Below are 15,294 nucleotides of genomic sequence, written 5' to 3'. Positions count from 1 at the left end.
AATAAAAAAAAAAAAAGTTTAATCGAGTGGGAGAGGCTTAATTTAGTAGTAGCAGGTATTGGTACTGGCAATGCTTCATGTGTCTCCTCACAGGTCATGGATGATTTCAGAGAGTTCAAAAAGCTAATGAAACATAAAAATGCCCAAATGAGCTTTTTGGAGATTGCTCCTGTCTCAGAAATGAACAAACGAATCAGGAGATTTTAACAATAAACTGCCAATTAGAGAGGTGTACAAAGGAGAGGAGATTTTAGTTTGGTGGACTGTAGRGACATTTTACAACAGAGGAGTTATGTGGTTTTCACTGCCTCAATCTCATTAAAGCGGAAATCAGTTTTACAGGGGACAAGCTGACTAGACTAGTCATTAACAGCATTAAACTTACAACAAAAGGGGAGATTAAAAAGGGGCAGCAAAAAACATTCATTTAGCACAGTCAAGCTGTCAAGAACAAAATTAATCAAGACACTGAATGACACAGAGAAAAGAAATTCTTTAATTGCCTACTCATGAATGGCAGGAGCTTGTGTGGTAAACAAGGAGAATAGGAACCGCTTGTTCTATGAGAATGAATTTGACCTATCTGATATTACTGGAACTTGTAGGAAGGTAGGAATGTTAAGCTCACTCACTATAACTAATTTAGGAACAGCACAGTGGCAACAGAAAGGAAGAGGCAATATGTGGCAATAAGTGACTTCAGCCCTCTGACTGCTATGTAGTAAATGCTTTCAGTATTTACAGATCAATCTTCCAACATAAAGTGTGATGAGAGCAATTAGTTGCAAGCAGCTACAGACCATGAAACTACCCTACGGAACAGGATGACCAGTGCACTAACCTCATATTTACAACGTCTGTGGAGAGGAAAAGCATTTCTGTACTGTATAAGATTAAAAAAAAAAACAAAAAAGCCTTCTCACTGGTAAGTATCAAGTTAAACGACATAGCTCTACATGTTTGACACTGCCAGTAATAAAATACCTTTGAAATTCTGAAAAAAAAAAATGATTGATGAAAATTTCCTAAATAAGAAAGTTTTGCTTCTCTCTTTAGAGAATTCTATACTTGACATCATCTTGACAGCTAAATCAAAATTCATCCCAGGACTAAAAGTTAGTGGTTCCTTAAGTGAAAATGATAACTCGATTGTATTTGTTCCATGCAAATAGAACGTATTGAAACCAATAATTCTTAAACTTGATGCTTTAAAGGGGCCAGTTTCAAACAGATCAATACAAATTTGTGCCAGATCAGTAGAGCGAGAATTTTGAAAGGAAAAAAATGTAAACAATAACATAAATATTTAAAAGCATTTTATTAGATGACCTAAAAGCTTCAGCCAAGATAAAAGCTATTCCGGACCAGACTGGCTCAAAAGAGAAATGAAGTCAACGTTACATTTCAGATGTAAACAGATTGGGTTGGGAGACAAGGGAGAAACTGAATAGATTAGATCACTTTAATTTAGGATAGAAATGGAAACAGTAGAAAATTGATATTGAAGACAAAAGGATATATGAGATATATGAGGAATTCTATGGCTGTCTGAGTTAAGTACACTGAAAACAAGATTAAATATCTCTGAAGCAAAAGCAACTGTACAGTAGTGTTTGTCCATTGTTTAATGGAAATGGTGGAGTTGTCAAAAATAATGCAGAAGATACTGAAATGTCGAATAAATATTTCAGCTATGGGGTTGKGTAAAAGACAGATGTAGTCATATCGTATGAAGATTGTGATGAAATATTACAGTTAAAACAATAAGGAGGATATAAGCCAAACAGCACCTATTCAATCAAAGGGTCTTTTATTAAAAAAAAATAGTATGCACCCAAGAATGCTAGAAAAACAGTCTAATAAGCTTTATTTGACCATTTACAATTATTTGCAATAAATCTTGGCATGCTGGGGTAGTTTCTGAGCATAGGAAGAAAGTAATAGTTATGTCAGTACTTTGTTTTTAAAGCAAATGGGATAGCTTGGATAAATACTAGCCTGTATTCCTGGCATCAATCTTAGGTAAAATAATGGAACATCAAATAGGGAAACTGATTCATAAGGAATAGACAGTAGCTTATTTAATGTCATCCRACATGGTCTATGGACAATAGAATTTGTCAAATTAACTAGATATCCATTTTCTATAACACAGGTACAAGGTTAGTCATACATTCCTGTGTTTCAATAGAGCATTTGATTTGGTTCTACATACCACTGGGATTAAGAAAATGACATAAAATCAGAAYGTCAATTTAAAAAATAGTTGATAGACAAGGCTCAAATGTAATTTTAAATGAGGAACCATTGTGAGTATGTCTATTTCTTTGGGGGGAATTTTCCCCCAAAAGTTCCTGATTCCTTGCTGGCTAATATTTTTTGGCAACAATCAAGAAAATAATAAAACAAAATGGACCAATTGTGCACATTAAAAGTGCTGAGCAACTAATTAATAATAAAAGAAAAGATCACTCAAGAAAAGGCTTTCTGATCTGCTTGGTAAACTCGGCAATGATATTTTTATCTCGCAAAGAATAAGAGAAGCTATACTGAAGATGTATAAGACTATATTTGAAAGCAGTTACTCTACATAAGGCTAGGTTTGGAATAAGGTGAATTTGGACTTTCTGTAGAGCAGTGGATAAAGCGTATTTCCTTCTTGTATGAAAAGGAAGTTGTCAGAGGTGGACTATATTTTAGATGAAAAAAAGAAAAATCTGAAATATTTTCGGTTCACAAAACAGTTAAATTTCAATGTTTGTTCGTCTTCTGCTGTATGTATAATCAGACCTTCCAATATAATTCTTTGAAGAAAAGAGAGGACCTACAATTAAAAKGTCAATTTATTTCAGTTCTTGGTCCATCAATCATCCAAACTAGGCACAACTTCAAACACACTCTAGTTTCCCTGGGTATCCTCTGCACACAGATGTYCTCCCTATGTGAACTGGGCACAGGTCGAGGAGAGGTAAGAGACTGAGGCAGAGGGACAAGCGAAGGAGAGGCTGATATTCCTCTGTGTCACTCTGATACAGAGTCAGGATGCAAGCAGAACATGTATCCAGCCTAGGAACTCACCATCACACTTGGGATCCACAAATGGGGTTCATACAAGATGATCCAGTTTTTCCAAAGCAGCCAGTGATGACATAGTGGTTAAGAAGTTCATCTGTGTTGGAGAGAATTGTAGAATCATAGAATGGTAAGGTTGGAAGGGACCTCTGGAGATCATCTAGTCCAACCCTCAGCATAGCCCATACAGGAATTGAACCCACGACCTGAGCATTAGTAGCACTACTCTCTAACAAACTGGGCTAAACAATCGTCACAGATCCCTAATTTGTTACACATTTGCCTAAATTGTTTGTTTATTTATTTATTTACTTACTCATTGCCTAATTTATTGCAAATATTTAAATCTTGATTTTCCACACTTCAAGTGTATCCATCCTGTGTYGTTGTTGTTTATATTTACATTTTGATTAGCTCAAGAAAGAGAGTAGTATGAGGAAGGGCTGACCCAGACAAAAGGAATATGCATATAAAGAGATGTAAATGCATAAATATTCATAGCCAGCTTGATTAACAAAAGATAAATTTCTCATCTCAGGTTTTGCAGAGCTTTAGCATGTGTAAAATTAGAGGTTCAGCATGTCAGAATGCTTCTGCTAGCATTAAGCTTGATTCTTAAGTGTGAGTATGGATGTATTTATACTTTTCTAATTCCCTCAAAAAATATATTTCCTAATGAGAAAAATGGCACCCTATACAAGAAATGCAAATATTTTGTGGATTATTAATGTAACAATCCTCAGAACCACTTCAGTGTATGCCCCTACAAATCATTTTATTAATCATTAACCATTCATTAATGACATACTAGATGATGAGCAAAATCTTACAGTTTTTCCTAACACAATATCTGTCYTCTACTGGATTGACATTGGCTCCCAATTTTGAGTATCAGTTTTGTTAGCACACTATAACTTTAGGTGACCCCTACCCCACCACAATAATTAGTGTTCTGCTTTCCTTACAGATAATGTTGTTGCATATGGAACTAGAGCATAGATGCCTTTCTGCAAGAAAAAATCACATCCAACAAAAATATCTGGGTTTTCAGTGACTCATGTCTGTGTGAAATTCCAAGTTTCAGTGCATCAGCACAACTTAACCTTGCACCATATATTACTGTAAGTGTAAAACACATGATATTGTCTTGTTCCAGTTCAATTTAGCCACAAAAAYAGATTTACAATGCTAAAAAAGTTGAACCTTTGAATATTTTGATGCTACCCATGCATTGAAGCAAATAATAGCCTTTTCAAAATCTTTCATCACTAAAGAATACTGACTACTCCAGGGATTTAAACCTCCTAATRCATTCAGAAACTGTCCTTGTAAATTTTGTGTTGTATAGTTTGCCCATATGAAAAAAAAAATTGGACAATGCAAGTGAAGGATAGGCAGGAAAAAAAAAAACACATTTCCACACATTTGTCACCTGTAAGTTGTCTCTTGCTTTTCTGAGTATGTGTTCAAATAGCTCCCTTTTGGGGGTTAAAATTCATTATGAGTTTTGTTGTGAATTTCCAAATGCATGTGACACTTGGTTTAAGTTTGCTCTTTCTGCTGATAAAGAAAGCGCTTACCCTTGAAGTTAAGGATGAACGGGATTTGAAGCCTCTGTGCTATAGACAAACCTAAATAAAGGATAGCTATGGTGCAGCTTGACAGTATGATATTGGGTTCTAATTCTTATTCATCATAAGACAAAACGTCTTTTACTTATTCTTGTCTTTGACTACYTCTTGGACTTTCTTATAAAAGATGAAACATATCTTTTTTTTATAGCCATCTATACAAYGGATGTCCTAGTTTAAAAGAGAACAGACAATGAACCAAGAGAACTGGGAGGCTGACAGCATGAAAGTCCATCACCCTGAAGGCAAAACACACTGCTTTTTTATTAATGTATGTCATAGGCATGCTAAAAGGTATTTACAGCTCTTGGTCACAGTGTTTTAAAAACACCTGCTGTGTTGAAATGTTTCTGAAGAGAGATGGACTACACTAACAAGTAGAAAATTGATCTTCTGTTCCTCTTCCCATTGTCTATTCCCATCAACTATACTTTTCAGAAAGCAATTATGCTTATGTTAGTAGAATACATTTAGTATTGTGATCTCTGTGGGCACATGTTGWGGCTGACAGTCACTGATGTGGGACTTTATATTCACAGCTTTAAATAGCTGAGTCGTGTGGTATAATTTTTGGCTGCTATTGCCACACTTYCAGATTATCTTTGTATAAACAAAGTGAAAATCTCCTTTTGACAAAATATTCACTTTCTCAAAAGGATCTATTCAGAAACCTAGCTTCACCCCTGGTACTATGAGGACATAGTTTCATAGAGACTAAACATGTCTAAGCTCAAAATATCACACTTGTCTTATAGCACTCTGGCTGGCAACACTGGCTRTAAGTGAGCTATCATCAAGGGGTTATCCAGGAATCCCATGAGATTTAAGCATTTGCTTTCCACCAAAATGCTGAGAGTTAATTTTTGAAAGATTAAGTGTTTATTTTGATAGCTCTTTGGCTTTTTTATTTATCATTTAGGCTAACATTTTATATACAGTTTAATGGTTGTTAAAGCATCCACAGAATGGAAAAGCTGTCCATAACAAGACTGTAGATAACAGATGATACATTGGGCCATAACACTGCATGGGTGATATACAACTGCAAAGTTATCCCCTATGGATTAAGCAGTTATGCAAGCAATAACCAAAAACTTTTCTACAGAGATGCACAAAATTAGAGATATAATGAGGGATACACAGGCCATACTTGATATAATGCTTTTGTTTCATTGCTGACTAAGAGGATCATCACCAGGAATGAAGAACAGACCCTCCTGTTCTTCAATAACCCTCGGATGCTTAGAAACAGTGCATCAAAAGCTGATCATTCCTTTCTGGCATGAGGACCTCTCCAAGAGCACCATTCACTATCCATCATGGACATCTACCTTCTGGTTTTCTTTCYCATCTCCAAAGATCATAAATAGTTTTCACTGATACAAAAGCAAATAGAATATTTCAGTATGCCTTTACTGCTGTAATCCACAAATAAATAAGCAGTCCCAACAAATTTTCTCCTATATCATATCAACATTTGTTGTGGCACAAATATAGAAAGAAACTTCATGCTTAAAGAGAATACATGTTTTAAATAGAAAATGTAATCTCATTTATATTTTAGTGGGGAAAGACATAAGCATGGTAAAATAAACAATTAAACAGCAGAGATGAACAAAATCACAAACAGGCTAGAAATAAAAATAGAACTGTAGATTTTTTTTTTTCCTTTTCTAGAATTTTAACCCGTAACAWATTTGACACTTTATCTATTTCCCTCTTTATTGAATAAGCTTACTATTAAATAGTTTGGTCTCTATTCAGCTGCCTACACAGAGGTGCCTAGTGTCCTCTTAAGATATCCCATRTTACTTCCATCTTCCCCTCCAGAAACACACGGATCTCCTGTAAGTCCTGGACCACACCTTCCAATCCAAGCTGGTGTGTCAGATACCCTAGAGTGTACACAGTCACTCTAAGCACTTTTGTTRCGTGACCAAATCCCCTCCGGTACCTCAGTCCTACAGCTGGACATCTATATTTAGGCATCCTCCACCTCAGTCTGAACCCTACCTTCTGGAGTTCARTTCAGCTGAACATCTATGCCATGATATGCCATTTGAGATGTCTTAGGATATCAGAAACATGGCACTGGCATACATGCCACAGGTCTTAAGGGAAATCTATACCCTCAAAGAGCAACCACTGGGTGCCAGTTGGGACTCAGTGGCATCTTCCAAGGCACTCAGAGCCTATTGGTTGACAAGTGAATCAAGTTCGTTAGTGTCTCCAGGATTTTTCAGTATGTCTAAATGGCTTTCAGCAGGACTGTACTTTGCAGATATTTATAAACAACAGCAAATGAGTAAAGCTTGCAACAATGCAGAAAGGAGATCATATTAGTTCAGCAACRAGCTGGCCCTTTCTAGCTTATGTTATTTACAGAGGATTTAGCTGTTTTTGTCATTTTCTGCTGTGCTACAGACCATATAAACAAAGCCTTTAAAGTTCAAATGAACAAATTTGGCCACAGCTACAAATAACAAATTGACTAGTCTTAGCAACAAAATGTTAATTGGTGTCTGAGAGATTCAGTTCACAATAAAAGAGCCCACAACACTTAATCCTTGCCAAATTAGGAATTTTTAACAGATATGAGTATCAAAAGATTGAGTATGTGAGGCCGTTTAATACATACATGTAATCAAAGAGTCACCAACAGCCTTGAATGGAGAGAGAGGTCTGTGTACCCAGGGCTGCTCTACTGCTCTGTTTTTGTGGTTGTTGCTGCTGGGTTTTTTTAATCTCTGAGACAGAGACCTAACAGCTGTATATATTAAGAACATAATCCTTCTCCTTCAACTTCAGAACTCAGTATCATTTATTCATTTCTCACCTGTCCAATCTAGAGTGTTTACCAGTACACACTACAATGAGCCCTCTTGCAACTCATATTTGATGTTCTGTCCATACAAAAAGCAAGCCATGGAGATTAAAATGTCAAACTGACCTGAGGTAGCCCCCAGTTCCTGATGCTTTCTTTCCTGTGAAATGAAGTTGTCTAGAAAAATAAGGAGAAGCTAGATAGGAATTTCTCAGCCATTGTAAAGAGAAGGAAGTAGGACACAAGGAGTAGAAAGAATGTACGTCCCTTTGGAGAACGCTGGAGTAAAYTGGATTCAAGTTTTTGATTCAGAAGCCTGCCAAGGGTCAAGTTGCCACTATTTCAAATAAGTAAGATGGTAATGAGGAGCACAAATGGTAAGATATTCTCAGTGTTGTTCATCTGGCCCTCACACAGACTACCTGCCTCAATCCCTAATATATGTGATCTAAAGTTTAAAAGAAGGCCCATATGCCCAGTAGAGCTCCCAAGGGCATGTGAGAGTCCTGGACATAGTTTTTGTATGTGTGCACCTCTGCACATTTGTTGCCAGTCCGTAAGCCTAAATTTTGTATGAGACCAGCCTCTCCATACTTGCAATAYAAAGCCTTCCTGTGTGCACACAGTAAAGGCAGACACATCTAACCAGGTCTGTATGCCTGGAGAGACTCATGTTCGGTGGGTCCGGCATTGCATTTGGAAAGCTGAGCCCTTCTCTGAAAAGGGATGTCTTACAGAAAGCAAGAGCGTCTTCAGCCACACAGAAGCTTTGTAGTTTGAACGAAGCGAGTGGCTTCTATGGCTACTTCAGCCTAAGTGCCCTGATCACCCCACTACAGAATAACCATGGTTGAAAYCCTCTTCCATCACGTGTGCTTAAGTTGATACTTTGCTGCAGACTGTGATAAAAAAGGCATACAATTATGTTAGGTTATGGTAGATTATGGATGGCTTTCAGTATTCCTAGCATGCTGGCAGGATTTGGAGATGGCCTTGTTAAAAATGGTTTAAATATGAACAATAAGCATGTCAGATAGATATTTCAGATAACTGACAATTAAATAATTCATAGTGCTGACATACTCAAGCAACAGTAGCCACTGTGGTAACTCCTRTTTTAAAGGGATTAATATATAAAGGTATGTTCTTTTGCTCTTCACATAAGAAAAACTAAATAAACTTTTTGTGTCCTAGATGATCATGATTACAAGACGTGCATAAATACGTTTATGCTTGCTACATGTACACTGACCACTGGACTTATTTTCACACGATATCTGCTCGAGTGGATGCAGCTCCTAAAGGGCACACAAAATAGTGAATTATTACCCTTTTACTTATTTAGTACAAGAGAAAATGCAAAGTTTCCCAAACTTATGGTCTATGTCGTGTGAATAAATCAGGGAACAGTGAAACTACTTACATTGCCTGCATAACAGCTCATTAAGATTCTTTTCCACTTCAGTGGAAGAGCGGTGACACTTGCACCAGAACTCTATCAGATCCTCCAGAATGATATCATTTCAATCAGAATGTGGATTTCATGACTGCAGAAGGTCATCAAGTCAAATACTGTGTCTGATTTTTAAAAGGGTTGGATAATTTTATGACCATTAATAACATTTGTAGTTCTGCAAGCTAAGACAAGGTAATCAAATGTCATGCTTCGGAGTGTAGGCTGATTGCYATATAGGTCAAGAAGAATATTTTTGCCAATGTACATCATTGCATAAAATAAACTCACAAATTCAACAAGTTCAGTAAGTGAAAAAATTAATGCCAGAAAACTTTAGCTTCTCTATTTAAGTGTTGCCTATAGGTGAGAACTAAATAAAATGAAGGAGGCATGCAGGACCARACAACCTCAAAAAATCACTGAAGTCACTCCAATAAGGTATCTTCACATGGAAGCAGATGTGAATTTATATTGCAGTATTTTCAGGGKTTTTTTCCAGGTTTCAAAGATTAAATTGGAAGAATTCTTCATAACAACTTCTTAGCAAAGAATCACAGAGAATTAAGATTGAATGAGATCTTGGGAGGTCATCCAGTCCATCTCTGTCACCCCAGGCTGGATCAATTAAATCTATATCAGACAGATGTTTATTATTATTCTTTAAACTTCTAGCAATGAATCATCTACAGGCAATTTCTTACAGTCCTTCATTATTATAAGAGTTCACAAACTAGTCTTAACATCCAGCTTGCATTTTCCTTGCTTTTCTTTGAAGCAAACTTAATTAATTGATTATTAATAATATAGGATTGCAGCGATTATAGGAAATCTTTCAGGAAGAAATGAAAATAAATATAAATTGTATGATAGCTATGATTTATATATGTGACATAATGTAAGTACAGAATATTACTGAAACTAAATATTGGCTGATTTTCTGTTGACCATAACATTTTTTACCCCTTCTGGATCAGAAAAGATCACCTGGAACCTTGTCATACCTGAAATATTGCACACATCTAAAAGTATAAGTTTGCCATTACAGGAGTTCAATCATAAAATCTCTATTTGTTGAGCTACATCTCAAGATATTATCATAATAATAATTTTTAATTAGAAAAACCTCCGCACTCTTTCTATTTCTCAACMCCATCACAGACATCTCTCCAAATCTATAAACTTTACTCTTAAAACATACAAATCTGACAAGAAAAATTCAGATATGGTTTTATSGTGCATCATACAGAAATCTTATTAATATCCTCTTTTTAATAATATTAATATATAAACAACCTTCAGCATTAAACTAAACCTTGGAAACTAGATTCCCACACTGAGAAAGTCTAAAGTTGTTTGTAGCACAGAACGAGGGAGATATGGTCTGTGCCTGATGCTAAAAACTTGTCAATGTTTAATCTGTCAATGGGTTTGTAAGACCTTCAGAAATGAAAGTAGAAAGGGGCACCAAAGAAGATGCCTTAGGTCTGAAAGGAAGAATTATGCCTACCTTTCTCAGAGCTCTAAATCTGACGCTGACTTAGAGTCTGATAGGTTGTCTATCCAGAACTATAACTCATAGATATATGTTTTTGTTTACTTTCTACATTTAGTCCACACATTCCTGAAGGTCAGTTTGACAAAGGCAATGAAAGTTAATTAGTATTAGAACGATATGCTTTCAAAAACACAAGAATTTAGTTAGTTTCTTTATTGCTAATCATTTTCCCTTTAAATCTGTGTCAGAAAACAATCTGATTTTTGAGAATCATTTCCACTGAAWATTGATAATTAATGAATGAATTACTTTGCTCTACAGATAGGCTGTTCTTCAAAATGTATGAGTGTGTGAGTTTTAATTTAGATGAGATGTATATGTTTTATGTTTATAAATGGAAAAGTTCTTTGAATGCATCTACTTTATTTAGTTTTTTTTTTTGTACAGGTAGACAAACTAACTGAAAAGCAGGGCAAAACAGTTGGGAAATTTTAGATTTTTTTTTCCTTTTAAATATTTCATAAGTTATGTATTTGCTCTCTTTCGAGTGTCAAGGTAGGAAAAGATTTTTTGAAAGTAACTTTAAAATATTTTAAAACTTGTATTAATAAATGTATGAAACTAAACAATATAAACTATTATTTTAAAATGAAGACAATTAGGACACTCAAAGCAACTGTAATTCTAATGTGTGATGACACTAGTCTCTTCTTTGTTTTATCCAATCCTATTCTTTAGAATTAATCTATKTTCCCCATTTTATGCACATAATGTAAAATAGGCCCTCTTATCCTGCTCTAGACCAGCTTGAAAAAAATGAAATTTCCACAAAAGAGTTCAAGYCTTCCTCAAAAACGTACTTAATTTTTATCATTTGACTGTCTTTATTTTATCACTTSAGAGGTTAGATCAAAATTAGCCATGAATTGTTGCATTTTGGAAATATCTGTGAAGTTAAGGGTATATAAAGAGATGTATTGACTGTGAAATATTCTTGGTTATTAAAGTGAGGRGGTTCAAAAAGACTTTTTGCATGATTGTTGTCAGTCAGTTGTACCACTAGAAGATCAGACAGCTAAATTAGAGTAACAGGTTGATTTTCTTGTGAAGATCAATGAATATGGCAGGTTAATAGATGACACGCGGTTAGTACTAAACACAAAGGGAGCAATGACATCATGAAAGTAGTACAAGCGGTGAATGGGTACCAAGAGGAGTACTTTTTGGTCGCCGTATCAAAAAAAAAAAAAAAAAAAAAAAAAAAAAAAAAGATGACAGGAGGGGGCAATGACCAAGTAAATGTTTGGAAAAGATGCAAGTGTAAGAGGAGTTTTCTGAAGAGGAGAGTAGACTAATAGTCCCTGAGAGAACTGAGGCACTGAATATCAGTGTGTGTAAGAGGAGGGGGGTGTAACTAGGCATGTGAGAAAGCTGCTGAATGTAATAATAGAGATATATTGGTAATAGGACGGTCAATGAAGCACTTTATAGACAGTTATTTCTGTCAGACAAGATGAGATAAAGGAGAAGAGTAAGTCTACAAAAGCTGAAGATATTAATAAAATTTTTATAATAGGTTAGAAAATTAGGAATGACCTGATAAGTCTGTTTTGCATGTTCAGCTGATGATATAAGAGAAAAAGGCACCACAATAAAGAGAGTAGGTTAGAAACATTTCCTGGAAATAAAGATACTGATGCGACYTTTACTCAAGGGGATGACCAAAGAACACTGAAATGGTTGCAGCTGTGGTTAGAGTAATTAAATGATTTGGTGGCTGTACTCCAGATGTAGTTTTCTATTCAATGCAGTTGCCAGGATGCAGAGGGATTTAGATGAGCAAGCAAATGAAAGGAGTAAGGTTGAGACCCAAAGATTTTTCTTTTCTTTTCTTTTCTTTTTCTTTTTTTTTTAYGGTGTTACAGTAGCCTTTCAGCTGATCYGGTAAGGTTGAAAAGAGTCCATATATGGGATTTATCTCACATAGTTCAGGTCTGTAGATGTCAGGCACTTCCAAAGGATGAATTATCTGACCTACTTAGGTTCTTCTCTGAAGATGAGGCAAATAGCTCTCTGGAAGTGGGTACCTCCCTGCGTTGATTAGAAAGGGAGCTTCAGGTGGGAGGCTCACCTTTTTGTGTCTAACATTTAGATGCCTAAGTTTAGATGCTCAGATGAGCTCCACAGAGGGCTTTTGTACAAGTGAACATCTTGCTAAAGATCCCCAAATCAAGCCAGAATTATTCAGTTTTTATAGTTACTGGAATGCTGAGCTTCATTTCCAAGCAAAACTCACAGCCYAGGGGAATGTAGCATGCCATGAGCTAAATATTTGGCAGTAGGGAAAGTAAGTATAGAGGTGGAGGTTAAAAAATAGAAATAGATTTTTCACTTTTACTGAGGCTGAGTATTATAGGCCGCTTAGTCTCACCGAAGTTGGAGAAAGGTTATCAGATTCCAGCTAATAAAAACACCTGATAAAAAGTTAAAACAATCTTATGAGAATATCTTGCAGTTCTTAGAAAAATAAAACTACATAGGGATGATATGTAGCATGAAAGGAAAGACTACACAATCTATACAATTTTTGCTAATAATAGAGGTCGCTTAAGTTAAATGACTTTTGGTAAGGAACCTTTAATGCTGTTAGAAAAAGTAGATCATGGCAGCCTTTGGAAGACAAGAGASATCTTCTGAACAAGTCAAAAACATTGATCATAAAGCATTTTAATTACTCTGATATTGATTAGGATAACAGGAATGCAATTATAAAGAGCACATTCTTAAAAGTTACACATGTTCTTAGCACAAGCTTGGTTTGTTTTCAGTAATTCCTTGAACAGGTTTTATGGTCAAAGGCCACCTGATCCTAAGAAATGAGCTAAGAATAAGAAATCACATTTAAGATACAGAGCATCATGGATCTATTTATCAGCTTATCATTGAATCTAAAATACTTGAGAGAGAATGCTGCGTACTAGAAGTGTTTTGACTTTGAGAAAGAGGACAGTGAAAGAAGGCTGAATGCTCTGAGGAATGTTGATTGGAATTCTATAATGTATGAGAAATCTCCTGAAGAAGAGTAGGAAATATAATATTTAAGAAACAACTGATGAGAAGGTAATTGAAATTCACCTCAAGCAAACAGCTCTTCTGCTGAGTATAGAGTAGAGTAACGAGCAAATTAAGTGAAAATACAACAGAATGCTAAGTCTAATTCAAACTGAAAACTGAAGCATATTTTCTCTCAGACAGACCAGTTCAAGCACACCCCTAAAAATGACTTTATTTCTCTACCATCTATGAAGAGATACTCAGATAAACAGCTATGGTAGACATTCACATTGCAAACGTATAAAATTAAATGAAATCAATCACACCTCTTGTACATCTTTTAACTGGGAAAATGTAGTCAGTGGATTGCTTAATACTCCAGTCCTGTTTACATCATTCTTAAAATTCTTAATCTTCAGTAAAAGCAAATCAAGCAAACACTTAAGCCATGAAGTCCTGTAAGCTTTACAATTTACGGTTAGCTCTCTATTATCCTTAGACCGTTGGGCCAGTTTGAGTGCAGCAGTTAACAACAGGTGAGCTCTCCAGCATCTAGAACAAAGCCAAAATATCTTGGCTGTGTATAGCAAGGATTTCTGTATATGCATATGTCTGAGAGAAAAGCACCTCAAAAAGAGTATTATATAGAAGATCTTTCTTCGGTGTTTAGAAAAAAAAAAAAAAAAGAGAGAGAGAGAGAGAGAGAAGTACTACTCTGCAATATATTTTCTGGTGCTATGAGGAACTGGCCAAATATTGGTTTCAAGGTCCAAGTTAGTGACTGTGCCTGAATTCTGCTGTCAGGTGAAAAGGTCATGTTCAAATGTGATACCCAGAAAAGATTCATTATGCTGAATATATTGAGAGAAGATTAGATAGAAGGAGGATTATTTTCTGCATTGACATCCTACAGACCAGGTTTAACAGGAATTTGGAGGAGATTAAAGTAAGAGTCTCTTTTCAATTTAAAAGCCTACATTGGTGCCAGAGAGAAAAGCTCTTGAGCATTTTACTGTTTTCAYGGTTTTGCTGAAGTAAAATCCATCATTTGAAGATGTTTCAGCTCAGACAGTCTAAGGAACAGCCTCTTCATTGGAAAAATACCCCTCCATTTTTCTTGGAGAAAGTTTTCCTATGAAGTGAGTCCCTTTCAGACCTTCGTCCTCTCCAGTGACAGCGTTTAACCTCAAGTTATCTCTGCTGAAAGGAGTTTAGAAGGATTGATGTTATTGCCAGAACGRAGCACAAACTCCCATATTATACACAGATGCTAACTTCTGAATAAAATGTATCCTTTTACCTGCCAGAATTAGCAGGATTCCTGCAGTTAAAGATGTCTCAGATCCAATAAAATCTGTGCTGTCTCTGGGCTCATGAAAGTCACTACATTCTGGCTGTAGTGACACTTATGGAGCCCTTACTTCCAAGAAAACCTTCCAGTTCAGCTGATACATGTCATTCTCAAAGTAATATCTAAAAAAAAGTATGATCCAGTATAGTTTCCATCTTATAGCTATTGTGAGTACTGCTTTTACAGTTATATGAGCCGTTACTTTCTAATTAAAACAATCTCAGGCACTTGGGGTCCATGTGTGGACAACATCTGGAATGGAATGGATGTCTGCAACAATAAAATTTCTTTGCCAATAAAGGAAAAGAAATTTGTAAAATTTTTTCAACTACTCTTTGCAGATCTGTAAAACTGTTAGATCATTTGTGAACCACAAGTCCTTCAGAAAAGTAATATCAGCTGAATATACCT

Source organism: Rhea americana, unplaced genomic scaffold, assembly GCF_003343005.1.
Source record: "Rhea americana isolate MKP2758 unplaced genomic scaffold, rheAme1 scaffold_3, whole genome shotgun sequence".
NCBI classification, from domain to species: domain Eukaryota; kingdom Metazoa; phylum Chordata; class Aves; order Rheiformes; family Rheidae; genus Rhea; species Rhea americana.
The sequence above is the reverse complement of the archived record's forward strand: the minus strand, read 5'-3'. Positions refer to the sequence as shown.